The 23,026-nt window shown below is 38.5% G+C and overlaps 1 protein-coding gene across 4 annotated transcripts in view; it reads right to left on the bottom strand.

The window, feature by feature from the left end:
• LOC105918472 (semaphorin-6D) overlaps positions 1-21,583 on the bottom strand; it is a 206,955-nt gene extending 185,372 nt beyond the window's left edge. For 2 of the 4 annotated variants that reach the window (XM_036145465.1, XM_036145464.1), the window contains exon 1: positions 21,299-21,583. The gene's annotated coding sequence lies outside the window, so the exon portion shown is untranslated. The remainder of the gene's footprint in view (positions 1-21,298) is intronic. The other 2 variants (XM_036145462.1, XM_036145466.1) reach the window with 1 other exon arrangement.
• Between the last annotated feature and the right edge of the window lie 1,443 nt (positions 21,584-23,026).

Genomic DNA, 23,026 nt, shown 5'->3' with positions numbered 1-23,026 from the left:
GTGTTCTGAAACAAACAAAGTAAAATCATCAACTTGGATTTACTGGGTATTTTAAAATAGGTATTCTATCTATAGGCTTATATTTGTTCTGTTACACAAACCAACATATTTTAAAACAAAGCAGCACGGTATACAGTAGTTACTGCAATATCAACATGTTGGATATATTTGCTAAGGACATTTTGGATGGAATATTTGGTAGGCTATTTTATTTTAAACGTTATGCATTAAGACCTGATCATCAATAATGTATACAGCCAGTTGGACAGATTTTCCACTTCGCTGAGTGTCAGCATCTGATTCAGATTTTAGTGATGAAAATATAAAAACTGACAATGCGGGGCGGATATAATGATGATGGAAAAGAATTAGGCGTCATAGGAAAATGTGGTTCAATCAAAACCAATTTTGCTATTGCAAAATTCACCAAAATCATGGTTACTTATTTCCTTCATTTATCTTCTTGACATGTATTCTAATTTTAAAAATGCTCAAGGATCTATGCCAGGCAAGTAGATAACAAGTCGACCTTAATACCTCAGGATACATTAGAATACGCTGACCATTAATTAGGACTTTCCTGAAACAACAGCAGCTGTTTTTCTTTGCCGTTTCAGCTTTACTTTAGGTGATTAACCTTTCAGAAGGCACAAGGTTGGTACTGAGGTCAATATTCTTTAAGAATCTCTTTTCTTGTCCAATCAGTTCAGGGATCATTTTTTCTCAAGTTTATACTCCCATTCTATACGCATGTAGCAAGTTCTGAGAGATTCTGACTGTTATAAAACCAAAATAAACTTTGATGAAAACCTTCTGTCATCAGGAGTTCAAAGTTACATAATCACACTTTCTCATATTAGATAATTGGTATATTATATAAAAACCTATCCAAGGAGAACAATTAATCAATGGTCAGTGCTTAGCATGGAGTAGCAGACTGCTCCTTCTTGTACTCATAAAACTCAGGCACAAATAACAAAAACTGTATAAGTAGGACAAGGCAAAGAGGCAAAATGATCAGCATCCCATTAAACTTGTGTACACAATTGTTTCACCTATATTAGTACTTTGGATTATGTTGCCTTATCTTGCCTTATTACAGACAAATGTTACAAGAAAAAAAAACTATGTAGCCTCCAGAGTGACTGTAAAAAGCAAATCCAGCAGAAATCTCAACAGGAACAAAATTAAGACCAAAAATATTAATTTCCCTGGGTGAACTGCTTTTAAAACTATTTTTATTAAATTAAGATACTTTCTTCTGATTGTAAATAACAAATTCATCTTTAAAAACATAAATGCATATATAGGAGATATAATTTTTGGAAGAAATAGAAAGTCTCTGTTTGCATTTACATTGTAATGAATTAAGATTGCATGTCAAACCAGTTACACCATTCTCATTACGCAATGGAAAAATATTTATTGGCATTACAGTTAGGCCTGTCGCGATAATCAACAAATCAACTGATCGCACGATAAATTATAGTCACATGATTAAATGAAATAAGCGTGATAATTTACGTAGGCATTGCTTGCTTATTTCCCCTTGTGTCTCCATCTCCTCTCTCTGAGACGGCGGGATAGCAAAAAGTTTTTAGTGCGCTGCATCGGTGTCTGCTCACCCCTCCTTCTCGTTTCCTCAGTGTATGGAGGGGTTAAATCTTTCCAGGGTTTCCCACAGAAAGTTAGTCCAGACAGGAACTTTACTGACCACTTCAGATTGGCACATGCTCAAAGTTAATATGAGAGGGAGAGTCAGAGAAACGCTAGTTTGAAAATAAATTAAATTGGTGTCAAAGCCTAACACGACCGCTGCAGGGTGAGAGTTTTTTGGATTTAAACCAAATGACACCATCCGCTTGATTTGTCAGAGCGAGTAGGTCAAGAGGATATACTTGTGTTATGAAATTATCATATTAGTTGAAAAAGGTATCCAAAATCACAATAATATGATTTATCAAAATAAATTTTTGAAAGAATTATCTTCCAGCAAAATGTGTTATCGTGACAGGGCTAATCACAGTAGTCAAACCCTTCATGTAATTGCTGACCAGCGTTTGGCACGTTTTCACTGGTAGCAGTTTATCTTTGGTCATGAGTTTTTGATGTTGGAAAGCCTCCTTGAAGAACCCTAATCTTTAGCTCCTTCCAAAAACTCTCTATACGGATACAAGTCAGGACTCTGACTGGGCCCCTTTAAACCTGTTATTGCTTCCAGTCAAAAAAAAACATACTGGTGATGTTAAAACTTACCACTATATGTAGGGGTATGGATAATTGTAGATACACGTGAATGGTTATGGTCAATTTAAGGCAAATATAGTATTTGTAATGAATGCATACCATCAAAGTATGGGATATAGTGCTTTTATCTTCACATTTATTTGTGTCCACATCCCAATTTAATGTTAGCCCTAATAGCTCCTGCACAGATCTGTACGTACCTGAATAATTGAAGTGGACTCATAGTGCATTTCTCTAGGCAGCCGACAGACGAAATGTCAGGAAACATCTTCTTTTGTATTGATTCTTTCTCTACAGGCAGCAGGAAGTTTGCGTCTGCTGTGAGCCAGCTGTCAGTACACTGCAACACACACACCGACCAACACACACCCACACAGGCACAAAACACCTGCCGGGAGAGCGATGTGTTGTGCTGCTGATCGATAAAGATGGAAGAGAAGCTTCACAGAGACACAGAGGTCACCTGTGCGTGTGCACGTTTAAGGATATGTGTGTTTAACACATGAGCGTCGTTGCCAACTCTGAGAGATAGGTGGCGTGCTGACGCTTAACTGTTTACACACAAACAGCAGTTTAATCAGGAGCAATAAAACCCATGTCCGTCTTCTATATTTTTCTGTTTCTATTCTTTCGCTTCACTCTTACTTTCTTTAAAACCGAAGTGAGTCCCATTAGAATGGGTTGAAATTACAATGCCAAGAAGAAATTTAAATTTGACTTGTGCTTCAACAAATTCAACTCAGTTCACAGAAAATGTTCACAATATGACAGCATCAGGTCTGAATATTCTCTTTCTAATATGGATATCTATCAGTAAACCCTAACAGTCTCTGAACATGTAGAGGTCTTCTATGTTAAGCAGCTTCCAAGTCATATTTGATAACATTTAGACAGCAATCTCAAAAGGTGACAAATCTTAACTGTTGCATTAATGGTCCGGGATACACCAGTACTAACATTCTTCACCATGTGGTCTTTGTACATATATCAATGTAAAGAAACATTTGCCAAATGCCTTATTGTTCTGTCGCTAATATCCACCGCCTCTAAATGAAGCCCAAATGAATTTCCTCGACATGTCAACCAAAACCAAGGGTTAGCTGTTTAGTGTCTGGAAAATCCTAACTAATACTGAGATTGCGACCTATTATTTTTTCTAATTTGATCCATTTTCACATTGTTTCTTTTTGCAGGGGGAAAAATGCTGTTCCATGTACAGAAACAATCGTATTAGAGACTGTAGCAAAACAGTAAGAAGGAAAATCATAAAAGGAAAATATATCTGTTGTAAATAGTTTAGTGGTCTACTTTTCAATTGTTACTTTGTTTGGCACATAGACTTAACCAAAGTTACGGAGAAAACTGCTACATTTAATCGTTTTTAAGTGTTTATAGTTCAGAAAACTATATGTTTGTCCTTCTGCTCTTCATACAGTAACAGAAACAAACCCTGCAGTCGGCTGCCTGAGAGACAGGTCGTTCATAGAGTGTGGCCATTAGATGTGATGGACCACTCCTTAAATTCCCACGGCACAAATGTCATTTCTTTGTTTAATGAGAACCTATTTCAAACTCTCTTAAGAAAATTAAAAGCGTAGTAGCCTTATTTTATCTAGTTGACCAGCAGTGCACAGAAACCGGGTGATGAAGAGCAACTACAAAAAAAACAACATGATTAAACATTTTTTTAAAACAGTTAAACTGAAATGGAATGACAGCAAAATAATTTCTTCCCGGAGCCATGGCATACCTTGATATGGATAGCTAGCCAACATTTAGTGTGAAAATGTGTCAGTTGTGAACAAATGTGCTCCTTTGGCTCCTGAAAACTAATAACAAGGATATGAATAACTGTTTTCTTCCAACTGTGAAGCTACTTTAAAGCTTATATATATATATATATATATATATATATATATATATATATATATATATATATATATATATATATATATATATATATATATATATATATATATATATATAGCAGAGGTCTAGATAATTGATGCCAATAGGACTTAAAGAATTATGTTCACAGGGCAACTAGACAACTGGTATGACCACTTTAACAAAACGTACAAAATGTTATTGTCCTCTTAGAGAAGTACATTTTCATTTTGTTCTTGAAGCTTTCAAAGTGCTTAACCCCAATACATGACTTCATATGCTGCACACCCCCACGAGTGAATCTGGAGAGGACCAGCTCATTGAACCGCTGCTTTACCATAAAATATGCACGCAACTATGAATGCGTTATGCTTTCGAGCATAATTCAAATTTTATACACCCATTTGATCGCCTGAGGTGAAAATAGATTAACAAAGGAAAGAAAGCTGACAGATGGGGGGAAAAAAGTATTATTTAGTGTGCTCAGATGAGCAGTTCCATTCATTACCTAAATACTATAATTAACTGTCTAACAAAAGTTAGAATCAGTCATATGTGTGTTCTTTACACCATCTGAAAGGTGTCATCACAGTTTAGGGGGTCGATCTTGACCCACCGCTGTTATGCCTCTGATCTACCTCCGAAGGTGGTCAACAGAGCTGTAGCCACCATGAGATGAAAGGATGTGTCACAAACATGGAGCAACTGTGACGAAGCGACAGGATTCAAAGCGAGGACAAAAGCCACAGCAGCATTAATACGGTCTTGGCTGCAGTGTCTGTCTAATATGGGAAACACATTGAACAGCAGATCCAAAACGTAATATGAGGATGGCACAAAAGTATGTGATTAAAGTGCATATATCATAATATCTAAGAGTAACAAATCCTATAAAAAGTATGAAAAATTAAACAATCATACTCCATCCATCCCCCCCCCCCCCCCAAGTGAATAAGTACTTTTAAAACCCAGTTTTCAGAAGCAGTGTTTTGAGTCATTGCTATGGAATAGTGAACATGTCCGATGTATGTATGACTGTTCATTGGTTTCAAAGAAATATATACCGAACATTTATGAAAGAAAAGTATTGTCATTGCAGGAAGATGACTGATTTCTCCATTTAAATCACATGATTTTTAAACAACAGCTATACTGTAATTACGGGGAAGGCACAACTCAGGGAAGTGGACAACAAATAATGCCACATGATAGCCAGAGTAGGTTTAAACAGACCACTGATATTATAGCTGGTATTTTTGAGCAGGAAGTTTATTAGGCAGCAAAATATGTCGTTTTATTAATAATTAGCTGAAGTGACATCATTCTTTTTCCTCGGCATCTGAGCAAAATGGCAGAGATTGCAGATGCCATCTATTTTAACTCCCCTTCCACCCACTCTATGTGTAGCATTAGCTTGAAGAGGTGTTTTATGGGTCCAAACAGAATTTTGTAACATTTAACCAAACAAATCTCTTTTTAGTCAGATTTTTTTTAGCTGAGTCAATATTTATTTTTCTCTGTTTTTACCTCTGACTTGCATTTTACTTGTTGTGCAGCACTTTGGACAACCTTCGATTTTATTCATTTTATTTAAATTGATGACGGGTTTAGTGTTTGTCCCCAAAATAAAACTGTAACAGTTATATTACTTTGACATGTACGAGTAAAATAGGTAGGGAAAACCACTGCAGAGCTGATTAATATGAGATATTCTGGTGACACTTGCTTGGAGAAACAGAAATGCTGGACTTCAGAGCTGAAGCACAAATTGCGATTTCTAAAAGGAACGCTGCCAGAATTTGATCCTTTTGAATTATTTTTCACAAGTGGGCTCCACTGTGGTGAATTACATGCAGAATGGGCTCACCACAGAGCGTTCATAAAGGCCTCCATAGGCTCCCTCTTTGTCGCCGCTACTTTTGTCTTTGGTGGGGATTGATGCTCGAGCTTGGAGCACCATCATTCTTCAGCAACTCTAAGCAATACTCTCACTACCTTGTACTCGCCGGTTTTCCCCTTTAAGCTTTTTTTTTTAAACCCATTTCTCAATTTCAAGCATGGGAAAGTTGTAAAAATTATATATGCCCTTTAAACTCATACTGTAATTTCAAGCTTTTCCTCGATCTAATTCTTCTTTTAAAGTCCTATTAAGGGTGGTAGCACTCCCAAAAAGAAAATGCTGCTTTTTAATGAGCATGAACTCAAAAGGATTAGATAATTGAGATTAATTGTTAGCATTTATATTTTCTTTTTACTTTTGCACAAGGGTAAAGAGAAAAGTTGTAGTCTGAGCAAGTGAAAAAGTATTTGTTGGCCATGCCTAATCACTAAAATGATCAAAAACAGTACTCTGTCAGGTGACTCATGTGACAGGATCCTTGGTCTAGAAATTCAGCAAAATATTGGTGAGGTGTTAGTCATGGTAGAAGTCATTACTGCTGCAGAAGTCAGCAGTTTCAATTTCTGGAAGCTGTGTGAGAAGTTTGATCATTTTAATTAGGGAGCAGTTCACAAGGTGTAGATCTACCCATGAAGGCCCTGTCCGGTGGATGTTGGGCACAAGAGTCTAAGCATTTCTTTTCAGAATTTTGAATCAGTCCTTTACTTTTTTCTGAGCGTAAGCCTTAAATTTCATGTTCAAAATTCTAACCAACATTAGTAAAATCCCCTCCGGGCTTTGTTTGCAGCCAGTTTTCATTAAGTTGCATCACCAGTATGAAGCGTTTTATCAAGAAAGCGATAAAACAAAAGAGGCCGGAGATGATCACAGAAAGGAAGAAAAGAGGATCAAGAGAACACTGCTCGACCCAACCAGGTAGATTTGATGCATGACACTGCAGTGCCTCACAGAAATGAGAGGAAACTGGATACAAGCATGCACACACACAACCCCTGAGTCCCTTATTGTGATTTAGTAGGCACCGCAACACATATTCACACTGAAAAATGTGTATATCAGGATACTCTGACGTGAGAGCTGAGCATGATGCAACTTACACAGGCTTTTGAAACCATCAGAGCAACTCCTCTGTGCTAATGAGGCTTAAAAAAGTATAAAGAGGGAAGAAGAGAACCCCTACATCCTATTTGAAATTTTTAGTAAATTTTTATTTGTGATTTGACATTCCACACATTAAAAAGGAAAACCTAATTTTAATGTGAAGCATGTGATATATAGCATTATTTCTGTTGATTTTCAGTCTCTGTGTTAATAAAACAACAATCCCAAAATAAAATAAAATTGGAAAATGGACACTTTTGAAGTTCACATTTGGTGAGTTAAAATGACAAATTGGTTACTTTGACAATAATGCACCGTTTTGCTATGATTACAATGTCAAGGTAAGAAAAGAAGAGGAAATTAGCTTGAACAGGCTGCCATTTTATTTAAGTCTTTGACCAATTACTGCAGCTAATGGATAATTTTTCCATTTTTGAAGAGGCTTTATCCCGTGTTCTGTCATCTAATGCTTCATACGGATACATTTTTATTCAAGATGTGCCGATCACATTTTAAGAAAGATTCCCACTCACCAATTTTTGAAAAGCGCTGCAGTTCTGGTCAATTCCAAACTCTTGTTATGAACAAAATCAGTAAAACAGTTTCCCATTTTCTGAATAAGGTGAACAATGAAGTGTCCGAACAATAAAATCTTTGTAGCTTAGGCTGTTTTGGAGAAAATGGCTTTGAATTACTATAGAGTTGTTTTTCTCTGAATTACTGAAAATCTACAAAAAGTAAAATCCTCCAGGTTAAACAGGAGAGATGACATAAAAAGCTGCTTTATTGTCCCACAATGGGTAAATTCAGGCATGACGATGGCACAGACAGAGTTAAACACAGTTTACATTAATGTAAAAAAAAAAAGCTAATCTAATCTAAAGTTGGTTCTAAAGCAACAGAGAATAAAATTTATCAGAAACGCAGAGAGGTATCTTTACAGGCTTAATAAAAGGAATTACAGCAAATCATTGATCCATTACAGAATTAGTTCATTAGTCTTAGTAATGTAAATGCAATGTACATAATATTACAATTGTGAGTCCATTTGGCTGCTCCATTATTCAAGCGTTGCCACAGCGAGTGATTACACCTTACACACCAGGTCCCCCACATCTAAGGCTACGTTCACACTGCAGGTCTTTTTGATGCTCAATTTTTTGGACCGTTCATACGACTATTAAATGCAGCCATCATCAGACTTCTATCTGAACGGTTCAAGACCGCAAAGTGGCCCGCATGCGCAGCTAACAGAAGGAAACGTCACACAGAAGGGCGCCGTTTATGAGAGTAATGGTGAATGTGATGGTTTCTAGAAGTGTTCAATAAAGCTTTCTTAAAAAAAATAAAATAATAAAAAATTCAGATACCAGCCAGCATCTCTCCTTGTTATTAGAAAACTGTTGCGCAATGGGAGCCAACAATATTAAGACCACATCATAGCACGACCAAGTAAAGTAAGAAAGCAGCACAGCTATTAAAAATAGTCTTGTGTGAAGACCTAACTGATACTACAGTGTGTGGTTGTGTAGTTAGAGCAAGGAAAGTGCCATCAAAAATGGATAAAATGCGATATGACCGTTCAGACTGCAGACACTTTAATAATATCCGATACATTTTCGAATTAGTACCACATATGGAAGTGGCACAAACTGACTGTTTTTGGAGGGTGAAAAGATCTAAATTGGCCTGTTCACACTGCCATGAAAAAGATAGATATGGGTCACATATGGGCAAAAACATTTCCCCGCAGTGTGAACGTAGCCAAAGACACACGTTTTGCCCGCTAGTGCAAAACCCTGGTACCCATCTCCTGCAGTCATTGGACGAGAGGCGGGGTCAACTCTGTATAGGTCATCACAGGAAAAACAACCATGAACACACACTCACACCCAGGGGCAATTTTAAACAGACTAATGAACCTAACACAGCCGTGTTTTATAGCGTATTGTTGAAAATTCAGGCACCAGTTTCGCGTTGCGGTTTTACTTTTCAATTACAGAACAGAAAGTAGGAATGAGAGCATTAAAATAGCGCTGTGACTGCAGAATACTTTCCAAAATAAAGCTAATATGTTTTAAGCAGTAATCCAGCAAAATATTTCAAACTTTGCAAAAAACAATGGAAAAAAAGAAGTGTATCTCTTATTACAAATATATATTTAATGAACAAAACCTTGCTGCATATGCTAGCAGGGCATTAAGACACTTTGCGCCCTTTGTGTAGAATCCACGTTTCACCTGAGTATTTGTGGGGTATTTTCAGGTACTTTGGTTTCAGGCCAAGTCCAAAAACACAACTGTTACTTTAACTGGAGATTGCAAATATTCTAGAGGTGGGAGCAAGAATGGTTGTTTCGTCTTCCCCTGTTGCCTTCCTTTCACCTTGTGACCAATGGAGATAGGCACCATCCTTCTGCTAACTAGAATGGGATCAAATTGGTGTATATATAGAAAATATTCAGACAGGGACATATCTATGAATGATGTATGCTAATATTGTGAAATAGGGCCAACTAACTGGTTTAGATGAAGTGGTCACTAACAGCCATGCCTGTGCCAATAAAGCAACCATACAGATCTGGTGTACTGCAGCAGGGAGACATCTAAAACAAGCAGGACACTTTGCACTGAGGACCATGGCTGGGGACCACTAATCTCGTCCACATAGCCTTCATAAAAATACTCTCAGCTGTCAACTTATCAGTAGGCAATGTGCTAAATTTAAGAAAGTTGGAAAAAAGCATAAATAAGCCTACACTGGAATCTTGGTATTTCAAGAAACAGGAACGAGGCAACCGCGTTTGTAAAAAAGAAAGAAACTCTGTGCCTAAAGGGAGAAACACAGACCCAATTGATTAGGAGTAGACCAAATAAAAGCGTTCTGGCAGCAGTGAGTCTGATTATGGAGGACAAAGAACAAAAAACGGTCAGATCTAAAATTAAAAAAACCCTAAGGACTTCCAGTAAATAGAGCAAGAAAACTGACTAAAGCATATATACGTTTAGTCTTCGAGAAATCAATCGAGTGATTAACAACTAAGAAGGACAGCAAAGAGTATGGGATTGTGGAAAAGATTAACTTGGAAACTTTAATTGGAGAGAAGGTCACAAGTCCCCAGAGTCTCAACACACACTAATGAGCTGTTAGCTGATTACCAAACTTTGTTTGAGAGAGACAGAGAGTCACATGAGGACCGAGGAGGTCTTTAAAAGTCACAAAACTAGAATAAAACCATGTTTGTGCAATGAACACGTATCCATGTCGCTACCTGAGAACTGACCTTTATTTCATGAAACCTGTCTTAACCACTCAGGACTCAATAGGTTCCATTATTCCAGTATTAAATAAAAGAATGAAGCCACTTTGACAATAACTAACAAATCATATCTTTAAAAGAACAAATGAAGGAACTACTAATTAACAAAGATTTATGTATGTATGTATGTTATCTGCAGCTAGTCATCAACTGGACCCTCAAGACCTAGCGCTTCACTGACAGGCATTACTTAAATCAGACCTGATGTGTTGGATATATACTTAGCAATTAAATAAAAACCATATGCTATCGTTTTTACATTTGTCACACTGGTTCAAAGGCCAACTCATAAAAATCAGATGAATCAGACAAAAAATATAAAGCTTTGAAAAGCTTTAAAATAGCGTTTGTAGTCGTCCACATTAAAGTGTTCTCGGACGCAAATGGATCAAGTCATTCCTTTTGAGCATTATATAACAACAGACCTTTAGTCCTGTTTAATACAGCCATAGAAGCAGGCTTAATGTTCACTTCGCTAACTTAATCATTCCAGGAAGAATGTGGCTGTTTCTGAAATCTAGGATGCATTTGGACAGAGTGCTGCTGCATCAGTGGCTTACCGGGGTTCTTCTGCCAAAGTCGTGTTGCATCAACCTGGAAAACAGGAGCGATCATCCATTCAGCTTATCGCCATTCCAAGTCTCACACAGCCAGTCACATTTTGCTAATGGTTGCGCTGACACAATAGACTACAATTTGTAATTACAAGCAACTAATGAATTTATGTATTCAGCCACTGAATACATTCTCAAGCAGAGGTCGTACTGTACTATGTGCGCAATTTACTTATTGAGTCTGTAAGTAAGATCTGCTTACTTAAAGTCCATTATAAGGACATTTAATGGATGCAAGTGATATATCGCACTCCAAGGTGTAAGTTGGTGAGAAACATAAAAGTAACCAGGATGGAACAGCGCCTTGTGATTCTTGTGATAAGCATGTATAAAGGTTTCTTTATTCTTGACGCACGTAGGTTCCGCGCCAAAATGAGACATATGCATTTATGCAGCATTTATGCTCCGTGCGGCTCTTCCTCTGAAGTAGCACTATTCTCCTAGACTCTAGAGGGCAGCGTTGCACTCCTACACCAAGTATACGATACCCCATAACACATAAAAGTAGAAAACACAGTTGTTTCCAACATTTACGCATCTTACCTTCTTCTAAGAGTAACTGCGATTCCTGTCCAGGAATTATTGACACTTTGTTGATCACTGTGATCTTTTTGAGCAGAATAATAAAGTTCTCCACGCAAAACTGTCTGTGTAGTTAGAAATGTTCGCATGTGCGTGGAGTGGAAACTTTAGGCCGTGCGGAGGGGCGTGGAAGCCAAAATGACGTAATTTGGCTGCGTGAGCCTTGCAATGTGTCAAGCATAAAGCAAGCTTAATGCTTCCCACCTCACCCCACCGAAACAACGATGGCCTATCAAGTCACTGAAAGCTTCCATACGTTAAGGGTTTTCTTCCTTTTTTAGTAATTTCAAACATTAGACTTTTTCTATTATGTTGTACAACTGGGGAAAGAAATCCTAAACCATATAACTAGAACCCATCCCATCAGCTGTGACAGAAACATTATAAAAATAAAAAACAAAAAAGGGTTTTACAGTAAGATCAAACTCATAACTGTATTTGTTGTTCACAATGTAGAAACATGGTTCTTAAAGAGATACTTATGACAGACCATTTAAGCTGCAAACTTCTCTGAACAGATTTTAATCAGTTTGCCAAAACCACTCAGTGAAATACAGGTTTGCCAAATAAAAGCTATCTTATAAAGTTAAGGCAAAAGAATAGCAATAAAGCGACGAGTCCATGAAAAAAGCATAAAGCAGCTATGTGTTGAGCTGAAAACCAGATATTTTTATAAAGTGAATAAAAAAACAAGAAAAAACACTTTACCTTTTTAATCTCACTGACATCAAATCTGACCATGACTTTTCAGGTCATTTAGGATTACTGAAATTATTTCTATTCGTTAGAATAATCAGATTTTTTATTTTTTTTTTTTTTTTTTTGGGGGGGAGGGGGGGTTAAAAAGAAATATTTCATAATCAGAAGTTCACATTTTCTTAGTATTTGATGACATTTGCTTTTAAACTGTAAGAGAAGAAAAAAATACTGTTTAATTTTATACAGTTATATGGTTCACCTTTATGTGTATTCTATACGGAACATAGGGGACATCAAACATACTTCTTCTCTCTTTACCATCTATTAGGTGCAGATTTCATTGCGTAAAAAAACAGCTTTACCCAAACACAAATTCAGAGGGACCAAATCATTTTACCATCTAAAAGACAAAGACAGCAGCACCAGGGGCCTTTGTAATAGGAGCACTTTATCTGTCACAGGAAGCGTCACATACGATTACAGTCCTATATTATGGTGGAGAGACCTGACAGTAAAGCGCGGGCCTCAGGACTGCAGTCGTATTTTCAGGCCGATTACAGCAGCGATTTGGCCTTCACGCCTCATTCTCTGAACCATCCGAGGCCACGATGCCTGTCTGCCTCCTGCGGTTTTATGGAACAACAATCCACCTTTGAGGCTGTCTTTAATGCACCTGTTACTCATCCGGATCTGCTCGCCAGCCGGGGTGGGTGGTTTTATGGAGCAATCCACTGAAATGTGTCACATTCTATCCCAGTTTCCTGCAGTCAGACTGCCACCTTGTTGTTATCTTGCAAAGAGAGCAAACTACAAACAAGATAAGAACAGGGAGAAGGAAAGGGTTGAAATATGTCTGGAGATATAAATACACACTGTCCAAATCAAACCTTTCAGTTTCATTGACATATCTGTCAAAAATAAATAAATATAAACCGTTCAGGGCTATCTTAAGGTTATGTGCCAACTATGAACTTCCAAAACGCAGGCTCAAAGAAACTTGGGTGAGAGTATGAAACAAATCTGATTCCTACTTGACTTGTATGTAAATTCAAGTCTCCAATTTAAGCTATTTCTAGCACATCGGTCAACTGTTTCTGCCTGGTGCATTTCTGCTGCTGCACTTAAAAGAAGTAGGCATGCTCCATTGATGCTTAGTACATAGCTTATTACTTAGCTTTTGTGGCTCGCACCTCTTCAGCAGTTTTGGCTTCGACGTCCTAGTCAAGTGCAACGATCAAACCTCGCAGTCACAACGATGGCATATATTGCCAATAAAATATACCTATTGTAAGGACCGTATTCCTTTCAAGCTAATTTTGCACATTTGCCTCTTTAGAAAACGCAACAGCAGCTTCTGATATACAACTGCAGAATTCATTTGTGCAATTTAGCCAACTTCTGTCAAGCGCTGCTGACATTCATTAAAAGCACTGACATACGTAGGGCTTAAGCTACACTCAGGCTTGGACTCAAACATTCATTTTAATTGCAAAGGTAACCAACGTCTGAAGCGATCTGTTGACGTTGCTGAACTCTTCGTAGATGAAAACATGTTTATAAAAGACAAAAGGAGAGGTAGGAAAATTAGAATTAGAAAATTAGAATGATACATCTGCACAAGGAACTAAAACAGAATTAGACAGGATGTGCCTTACAGAGGGTTTTACAGTCCCTCTGCTACGGCAGACAATTAAAATTCTCCCGTCTGACAAAATTAACCCTGAATAAACCAACAAGGACGGAAAACAACCTTGAATGGTCACAACAAACTGCCTTGTATGCTGTTGTCGAGGATGGCAGATGAGGAAAACATGCAAATACAATAACAGTGCTAAAAAAAATTTGCAATGATAATATCGATCGTATTTAAGATAAATTTTCTTGATCTATCTGCTTATTCCCTTATTGCAGTTACACCCACATTTTCTGTAAGCTCCAGCACCTCACCCACAGAAACTGCACACATGTTCTGCATCAAGAGCGTTTAGGGACTGTCCCAAGTGGCCAAATGCAGAGTGTCCATGTGGATTTGTTGAATAACCATGTTTTGCAAGTCAAAAATTAAATCTTAATTTTGCCTTTAAGACAGCGAATCAAACAAGAACGACAAAAACATAGACTAACAAGACCCTATAAACAAAACAAACAAAACATGCAACATTTAAAAAGGACAGTGCTTATAATCAGCTATGTTTATCTTTAAATGATCAATATTCAGATTCACTTTATTAGCCATTTGCAGTTTTACCTGCATTGGAAAAAAATGTGCAAGTAGCTCAGAGTGCAGAGTCAACGTAAACACATCAGAGGACACAACATAGAAAACAGACAGACAAAGCCACATGAAGCCTCAATATTAAAAAAATGCCCATATAAAAGTAAAAATACTGTACAATAAAATCCATACATATATACATACAAGTGCCTAGTTTAAGATGCTTTGTTCAAAGCAATCACAGCTTGTGGGAAGAAGCTGTGTAAATGGCGATCAGTAGTACATTTTGCAGAAATTTTGCAATAATGCAACATGTTACAGTAGCTATGGTAATTTTTATTCACTTCTCAGGGAGAGCTTCAGCATGGCAACCTTCTTCATCTCGACACTGCTTTCAATTGTACACAACCTAAGCTTGCATTAGGGTGAATTCAAAACTATTTAATTCTGATGTAAGGACGATCGTCATCACTTGTCATTAAGTTTCAAAATGCATCATCCTCAGAGTTCTGTTGGCCTCTTTGATTCTTTTACTCGTGTGGCAAAGTTTCTTCCACGGGGACGATAAAAGGAAAGGAAATTAACATTTGGAGAGAGATGCACCCTAGACAATAGCTTATTATTTGTGCTTGATTATGTGTCCTGTAGTCAGCCTCTGCTACATCAAAACACACGCAAACACGCACGCACACACAAACACGGGATTAGAACAAAAGGCGAGTCCCGCGGCACAGATTTGCTCAGAGAACATAATAGCTGATGACATGCGGCAGTTTGGAGGCTTTCAAAGCGACGCGGCTAATCTTCCTGCACTGGAATAACATTATTTTCTCTGCTTCCTCCTCCTCGTCGCCCGCCCACCGGGGACCCGCGAGTTATTGTGTCCAAACGCACCCCAAGGTTAACCCACACAATGACTGGGCAGCGGTGAGCCGTGCAGCCGGCTGATCGGGCCGCCCTGCTGATAGATTGTGATGAGGCAGGTGATCGTTCAGAATGGGGATCAAACGCAACAAAGAGATATTTCAGATTGTAGCACCTTCAAACTGAACAATAAAGCAGAGAGGCAAGACTGGAAGGGAGATAAAAAAAAGAGGGGGGGAGGGGAAACAGCAGGGGACTGAAAAAAAAATTTTTTTTTTGGTGTCAATCCAGGTTTATATTGTTTAACAAAGAAACGTCTGTTCTTTGACCTCGTGCTGAAGACACCCAAGAAAAACAATGGCCTGGAACAATGGAGGGGACCCAACAATAAACATTTCATTCACAAGTTTTTGTAGAAACTCGAAAAAAAAATAAAAAAAAAAACATAATCTGAAAAAAAAAAAACTGCGCTTTGAGATTGGATATAGAATAATAAAAATGTTAATAAAATCCCTGAATAAACCTGCATTTCAGATGAACAATCAAATTCAGGAAAAAGTAAAAGTAACAAAAACGACTAAATGAAAATCCCAAAATCCTTAGTAATGTATTTTGGAGTGCACTTACTTTTTCTGGCATAAACACACCCAACACCATTACAAACAATTAGTAAAATAGTAATAATATAGATTATTCTCCGAGGAGGACTGTTAAAGCCCAAATTTTGACAGGTCCAAAATGTGGAAGCAAGATCTATTTTTCAGCTCTAGAGTGCAGCCGAAGAGCGTTTAATCAGTATTCAGTCCAACATGGAAGAACTAGCAGTAATTAATGTCTCAATCTACTCTGGTCCCGATCTGTATCAGTGTTGATAGTAACACAACACCAGGATGGTGAGGATGAGAAATAATGATGTAAAATTTCAATCATGTAATGTGTACTGATTGGGATGCCGATAAAATTGAAAATACAAAGAACTTAATCAGCCTACTATCACTGCAAATGCATTACTGAACACAAGCAGAGACAAGTATTGATCTAAACATAAAACTTCCCAATTATTAAAACTCTTTCAGTTACCTTTAGTCGTGTATCTATATAGGAAACACCTCACACTACATTTTAAAAACATAAAATCAGCATTGCTTGAAAGGAGAAATTAGAGATGCATCAGTCAGCTGTTGAACGGACCAGCCTGTGTTTTCTTTTTTTACTCCAAATTTGGATATTTTCCCAATAAAGCAAAGGCACCATACACAACCTTTACCAAGGTGTGCAGACAACACCGCTCCTCAGTGGAGAAGTTGTTACTGAGTGACCAAGATTAAAGCTTTTCAGAATCAATGAGATGGTTTTTAAAAAAAAAAAAAAAAAAAAAAAACATGGGGAAGTACTGTAAAGGTGCGTTCACATTGGCGTGTCAAAGTCTCCACTTTTGCTTGATGTCAGCAATTAAGGACATGAAGCGACAGCAATTGCACAGCAGGCTTGCTGCGTTCTGGACTTGTTTCGGTAGTAATAACTGGTCGAGTCCTACGCTATTATCAGTTTTTCTCCCATGATGAATGAAGACTACTCTGTCTCCGCCGAAGTCCTTCACCCCACGTCACAGCCACATCTAGTTCCTGATTGGTTGCCTTTTTAACTCCAACAACTGTCGCTTTGCGTCCCTCGCAGGTTTCGTGTCGTCCTGGCTTTGCTTTGATCGGCAAAATTTTGCTTTTTGCATGGCTAGAATTGCCTCTGTAGCCTCGCGTAGCATCGCTTTGCGTCACGCCGCTCCCGAGTAGCACCTGTGCGTAGGGATATCGTGTAAATCTGTCGCTCAGCCTGACACAGTCACGCTCGATGTCAACGCACCCTAAGAACATGCAAGAACCTCTGTTTTCTACAACTTGGTGAGATCATTCAGGGTGTGAGAAAGCACAACACCTAAAGCTGATTACAGGATGGCTGAGTATAGTAAAAAAGCAGAAAGTTACTGTTTATACTTCTGAGCTTCTGAACTTCAGTCTCTGCTGTGAAACAAGCTGGGTGTGAGGACATTAGCAGCAGTTTGGTCATCTCAGAACTAAGGAAAGGAGTTACATTCAAGGCAATACACACAGGGAGGGCCAAGTCAGTGATGCTGGCTCAGCTAACCTCACTAATCGCTAATATGGGACGCTGAAGCCAGTTGGAAATGTTGATCTTTAATTATTTAGTCTGACTTTTGAAATAATAAAACCCTGTTTTAGAGAGAACACAATATGAAACATGATGTGGCTTCTTCTCTGCTCCTAACATCATGTTGGCATCATGCGAGTTTTTTGGGGGGGTAAAACTGTTATTGGCCAAACAAACATTGCAATATTTCCCATCTCTGTTGGATGCACGTGTTACTTTCCAAAACCTGTGCAGCTTTTTTCCTCCAGAGATGATAATAGCCACACCGTGCAACACGGCGGCTCTTTATCCAACATCACAACTCATGGGCAAGAACAAACGAGAGGAAATAAATTGTTGCTTATCTTTAAGACGGCTGGCAGCTCAAGCCCCATCCTGCTGCTATGTGGTGTACAAGTTTGTGGTCAGATCATTAAAAACAATCCAAATTATCTCTGAAGTTGAGCCTATCAGATGCCGTCGAGCTTGAAAGTCGAGCTGCAGGACAAAATTTAGTGCCATCCATTCATGTTATCATAGCTTACAGGCTTTTCCCCCTGGGAGGCATTAGCAGTTATGGGCCATAACTCCAGTTTTTGCTCTTGTCATAGCCCCTTAGATCTCCCAGAAGAATCACATATCAAGTGGTAAAAGGTAATCATTTAATGGTTTCTTTAAAAAGAGGCCATGTGCCTAAAGACAAACTGTTTTGGGTTTAAAAACACTGCTGACCTAACATCGAAGTAGCAATGTGCATTTATGTAACAGGCTAACAAGTCACACCTACTTTAACTATTTGTTAAAAAAAAAAAGACCATGCAAGTGCATAGCTTTTAAATATTTACAAAAAATATCCCGTGGAAGTACAGCTGCAAATAGCAAATATGATGAATCCCAGGAATCCCTGTATAAAAAAAATGAAAATAAAACTGCAGCAGTCACTGGTGCAACAGGCCGTTTTCTAACCGTCGCGTTTGTGTCTCTTGTTTCAACCTCACATTATTCTGCACACTCAGATATGATCAGCTCATAAACATTTATGTCCGGCTTTTAAATCAGATACCGCCAGCAGTCATTTTCCTTGTAAAATAGCGGTAAATGTGTATTTAACCTCCATTAGACCCCATCTCCTCCCACATATATTAACTTGTTTGCATTCGCTGACAGATTACAGTCTGTGCCCGACATGCAGCAGTAACTCTGCGCGCTGACTTAGTCTTCCGCAGCTCCGCCACAACTCCGATGCCAAAAAACATCAACGCTGACATTATCAATTCAATGTCCCGCCCATAAGGGACGGTTAATTGGTGGAACAGTGTCGGTCCAGAAGCGAGCGGTGGGCTCCGCTTTTTATTTCTGAACTAAAGTATAAAACAACATAAATGAAGAGGATGACCTTCAGAGCAGCTGCTCTTTTACCTCCAGTGGTAAAAGAAATGAACTGTTAATGCTCATCAATCTGCACGCAGCATGGCTAATGAAAGGCCGATGGATGCCAATTAGGGACAATTTAGGATGTTTACTCTGAAATTTTACCCTTACGTTGCCAAACAGTGTCTACATGATGGCTGATATTCAATATAACACGGTGATATTTAGCATTAGAAAGTTTTGCAGACTTTGTGGAGTGCTCCTGCTGTCCTTCAGCTCCCCGCAGGGGTTGTTTTCTTTTACATGGTTCTCTGTGAAGATAAAGATTAAAGAACAAATAGAACAGCTAAAAGGCATCTTGTTTATCTGAGACACATATTGCAAGTAGCTGTTAAATATCACATGCAGGTCATATGTTAAGCGATCCTATTCCAACAAGGAGCTTAGATGGACAGATGTTATGTCAGGTTAATAATGTAATCCCAGAGCAAATTGTTGATAGAATAAGTTATGCAGTGAGCTACATTAAAAACTTAAAAAAAAAAAAGGCTGGAAAAAAACAGTCTGTAACAATCTCTTAATCTGCTACATTAGTTTATTTTTATCCCCTGAAAAGATTATTTTAGCAACTTCCTAAATGTGAAAACGGTACCCTACTGTTGTTGACAAAGCTTGGATATAATTTTTTGCCAAAATCTTAACATCTAAAGACAAGTCAGTATTGGGAGAGAGATTCAGAAAGGAAAATTGTTAAAAAAAGAAAAGAAAAATCAATTTGAGGCAATCATCGTGACTTAAATGAAATTATATTCATATTTGTTGACAACTCTTAGTCTATTTTTTTTTTCACGTGTCCTGTCTGGCAGTGTAGCATTTTGCTGCCTTAATGCCAAGAAGAGCCCAACAGATTTTACTTTCTCAAGTGGAGCCTTACTGCATTTGTCATAGTGCTCCGCTTGATTTATACATGCAAGAAGCTTTATTAGATTTTATGCTGGGACTATTTCATGTTCAATGGACACAGAAAATGGGAAGGTAAAAGAGGAAAAAAGAAGAGAAAAAGATTAGAAGAAATGCTAAAAGTGGGAAAAGGTGAAAAAAAACATCCACTGAGTCTGCTACTTTCACAATAGTGCTCCACGATAGATAGATAGATAGATAGATAGATAGATAGATAGATAGATAGATAGATAGATAGATAGATATTTATTCTAGGCAAATTTTCTAACAAAGACAAACATGCTGCCTAATATGAGCTCTGGGCTCATCATTGAACAGATGCCCTTTTTTTAACTGTGGAACCAGGAGATGCAGAAGTCATCCACCTCATTACCAAAATGATCAAAATCCTCCACCCTAAGGCTATCAACCTGCCACTGCTGTGTGTGAAGGTGAAGACAGTGCAACAGCAGTGTAACCCCCCCAGGAATACTCCCCGTGAAACAAACTGTTTTAAGACAGCATATCACTCCAAATGCAAAATTAGATAAGGTGCTTAGAAGCCCCCAAAACATATTTAAGCATGATCTTCCCGACCACACGCCCGAAATCGAAGGTTGATCGTTTCACTAAACGGGCAATAGGAAATATCGATCGCTTCAGCGATTGGTGCTTTCAGGAGACTAAAGTCCCCCGTGAATGAATCATTTATGAGCATAAACGTTGCCCGCAGCTGTGCGCCACCAGGTACCTGGAACCAGAACAAGAGCAATCCTGGACTTGACTCAAATACCACCTCTGCTGAGCTAAGAGAGGGGTTCCTCTGCGGCTGTCAGAGCACCAGGACCGAGCCAGCCCAGAAACACGGACAGGTTCACATCTGGGAGACCCATCACTGAGCATCCACCTTTACGCCGAGGGGAAGACAAAGAAACGCACCCACAACGGCCGCGCTAATTCTGCAATTAGGGATCGTGGAGAGGAACCACTGACTGGAGCCTTTACACCCCAAGCGCCACCACCCCCCACCCCTCAAAAGCCTCAGCATGACAGCATCAGACAGGATGAGACAGGAGTGGAACCATGGCTGGAGGTGCGTGAGGATAACAGATACACGTGTTTTCCGAGGTTATTAGTGCAGCTGCGCGCGCGCGCTGACGTCCAGCTGACTGACAGCCGTCAATCACAGGTGCGAAACGCGCACGCGCACCGTCATAAAACTACGAGAATAAACAGAGGTCACGCTACTATGGAGAAAAAAACAACTATTTAATGTGTCCATCGCACAAACGCACACTCTATAAAACTACATTCACTCGGCGTGCACGCACACGCACGCACGCACACACACACACACACACGCACAGTGAGGGGAAAAGACCGTTTTCTGTAAGAAAAAACAAAGAGAAACGCACCTGTCTGTCGGCGCATCTCCAAAGACTCCGTTAAGACTAGGTCCGTTCAGCCCCGAAGACGAAGCCCGGTTCACATTAATCCACAGCCGCTCCACTTATTATTTCCCCCAAATCAAGCCGCGACCGAGCCGGTAAGAGGATCCTTTCCCAGCAAGCACGGCGAGATTCATGCAAATAAATCCACCAGGAGAGCGAGCTCACGCTGAGGCAAAGCCGGTGATGAGGTGAGCCAACTCCGGGTCAAACAACACAATGAGGCGTTTCTCAGCCGCCCAGCGTCTCCGGGCCCCCGAGCCACGCCCTCCTCATTAACATAATAGATTCACCGGAGCCAATCAGAAAGCGGGACAGCGGGCATCAGCGTACCTGTCCCTCAAATTAAAGTCGTTATGAATATTACCCACAACTTTCTGAGAATATTCTTTTAAGACTATCGTGTGCTTTATAATCTGGACAAACGTAATTGAAATAAAAGTTAAACGTGTCATTTTAAATGTCTGGATCTAAAGGTGGCTGGATGTTTGTTTTTTTGTGGATTTCACATCTAGAAAGAAAGAAAGAAAGAAAGAAAGAAAGAAAGAAAGAAAGAAAGAAAGAAAGAAAGAAAGAAAGAAAGAAAGAAAGAAAGAAAGAAAGAAAGAAAGAAAGAAAGAGAAAATTCGAATATATATAATTTTTTTCAGCAAAGAATATTTTTTGAACTTTTTTAAAAAACAGAAACAAGACAGCAAACCCTCAAAAACAGAAAATAACACAAGGAGGGAAACAAACAAAAAAAATAATTATCCGGGTGACAAGGCAAAAACATACTTATAGTCACACAAAGCAAAATAAAAGAGAAACAAAACCAAAAAAAAGTCCACAGTGGTTATCCAAAAGACATTCAAGAAGAAAATAAATCTTATTCAGAGTCAGAATGCATAGTTGGTTGTTCTATATACAGTAGATAAATGGGCGCCATGTCAAATCAAACTTAGTCACTGATCCATTCAGTATCTCATTTTTTTTTGTTTAAAAAAAAGACATAGCATCACATATCCATCTTACAAATGAAGGGGGGACACTATAATCTTGTTTATTCAAAAATGAGGTAAGCCAATTCATATATGATACAAAAAACATAATTATGCCATTTTACGCAATGAACACAAAAGGTATTGGTAATGTATTATAAAACTGAACTATAAATCTTGTTTTGATATTATATATATGATATTTTGAACATAAGGCGTCATTTTCCAAACAGTATAAAAGCATGCAGAACAATCGCTTATAACTGAGTTTAGAGCAGATATAGTGCTAAGATATAGTATATATCACCCTAAGATGTATTAATGATGCATTGTACAAACTTTGCTCCATCGCCCTATACAGTTTGGATGCTAATTTACCTGTTCTATGTGCTTTCATAAAGCCTGCCGCCAATCTAATATTTTCCAAAAATGTACGGCATGGGGTGGGGGAGAACAGCAGAAGAAGCCATGACAAGTGGACGGAAAGCAATCGCCTGAATACAACAAAAAAATAAGTCATTATTAAAACAAAGAGTAGCTGAGTGTAGTTAACTGAACATTCTGATGCAGAGCAAGACTGGAGGAGGTGTTGCAAAACAGGCTTATATGGAATGAATACAGAGGAAATGATCATGAAAACAAACTAAACTCAGCTAATAATCATGTTTTCTTCATTCATTTAAACTTTTTATGTTGTGATTGCTGATTGATTATT

Source organism: Fundulus heteroclitus, chromosome 13, assembly GCF_011125445.2.
Source record: "Fundulus heteroclitus isolate FHET01 chromosome 13, MU-UCD_Fhet_4.1, whole genome shotgun sequence".
NCBI classification, from domain to species: domain Eukaryota; kingdom Metazoa; phylum Chordata; class Actinopteri; order Cyprinodontiformes; family Fundulidae; genus Fundulus; species Fundulus heteroclitus.
This window is presented reverse-complemented; position numbering and strand designations above follow the sequence as displayed.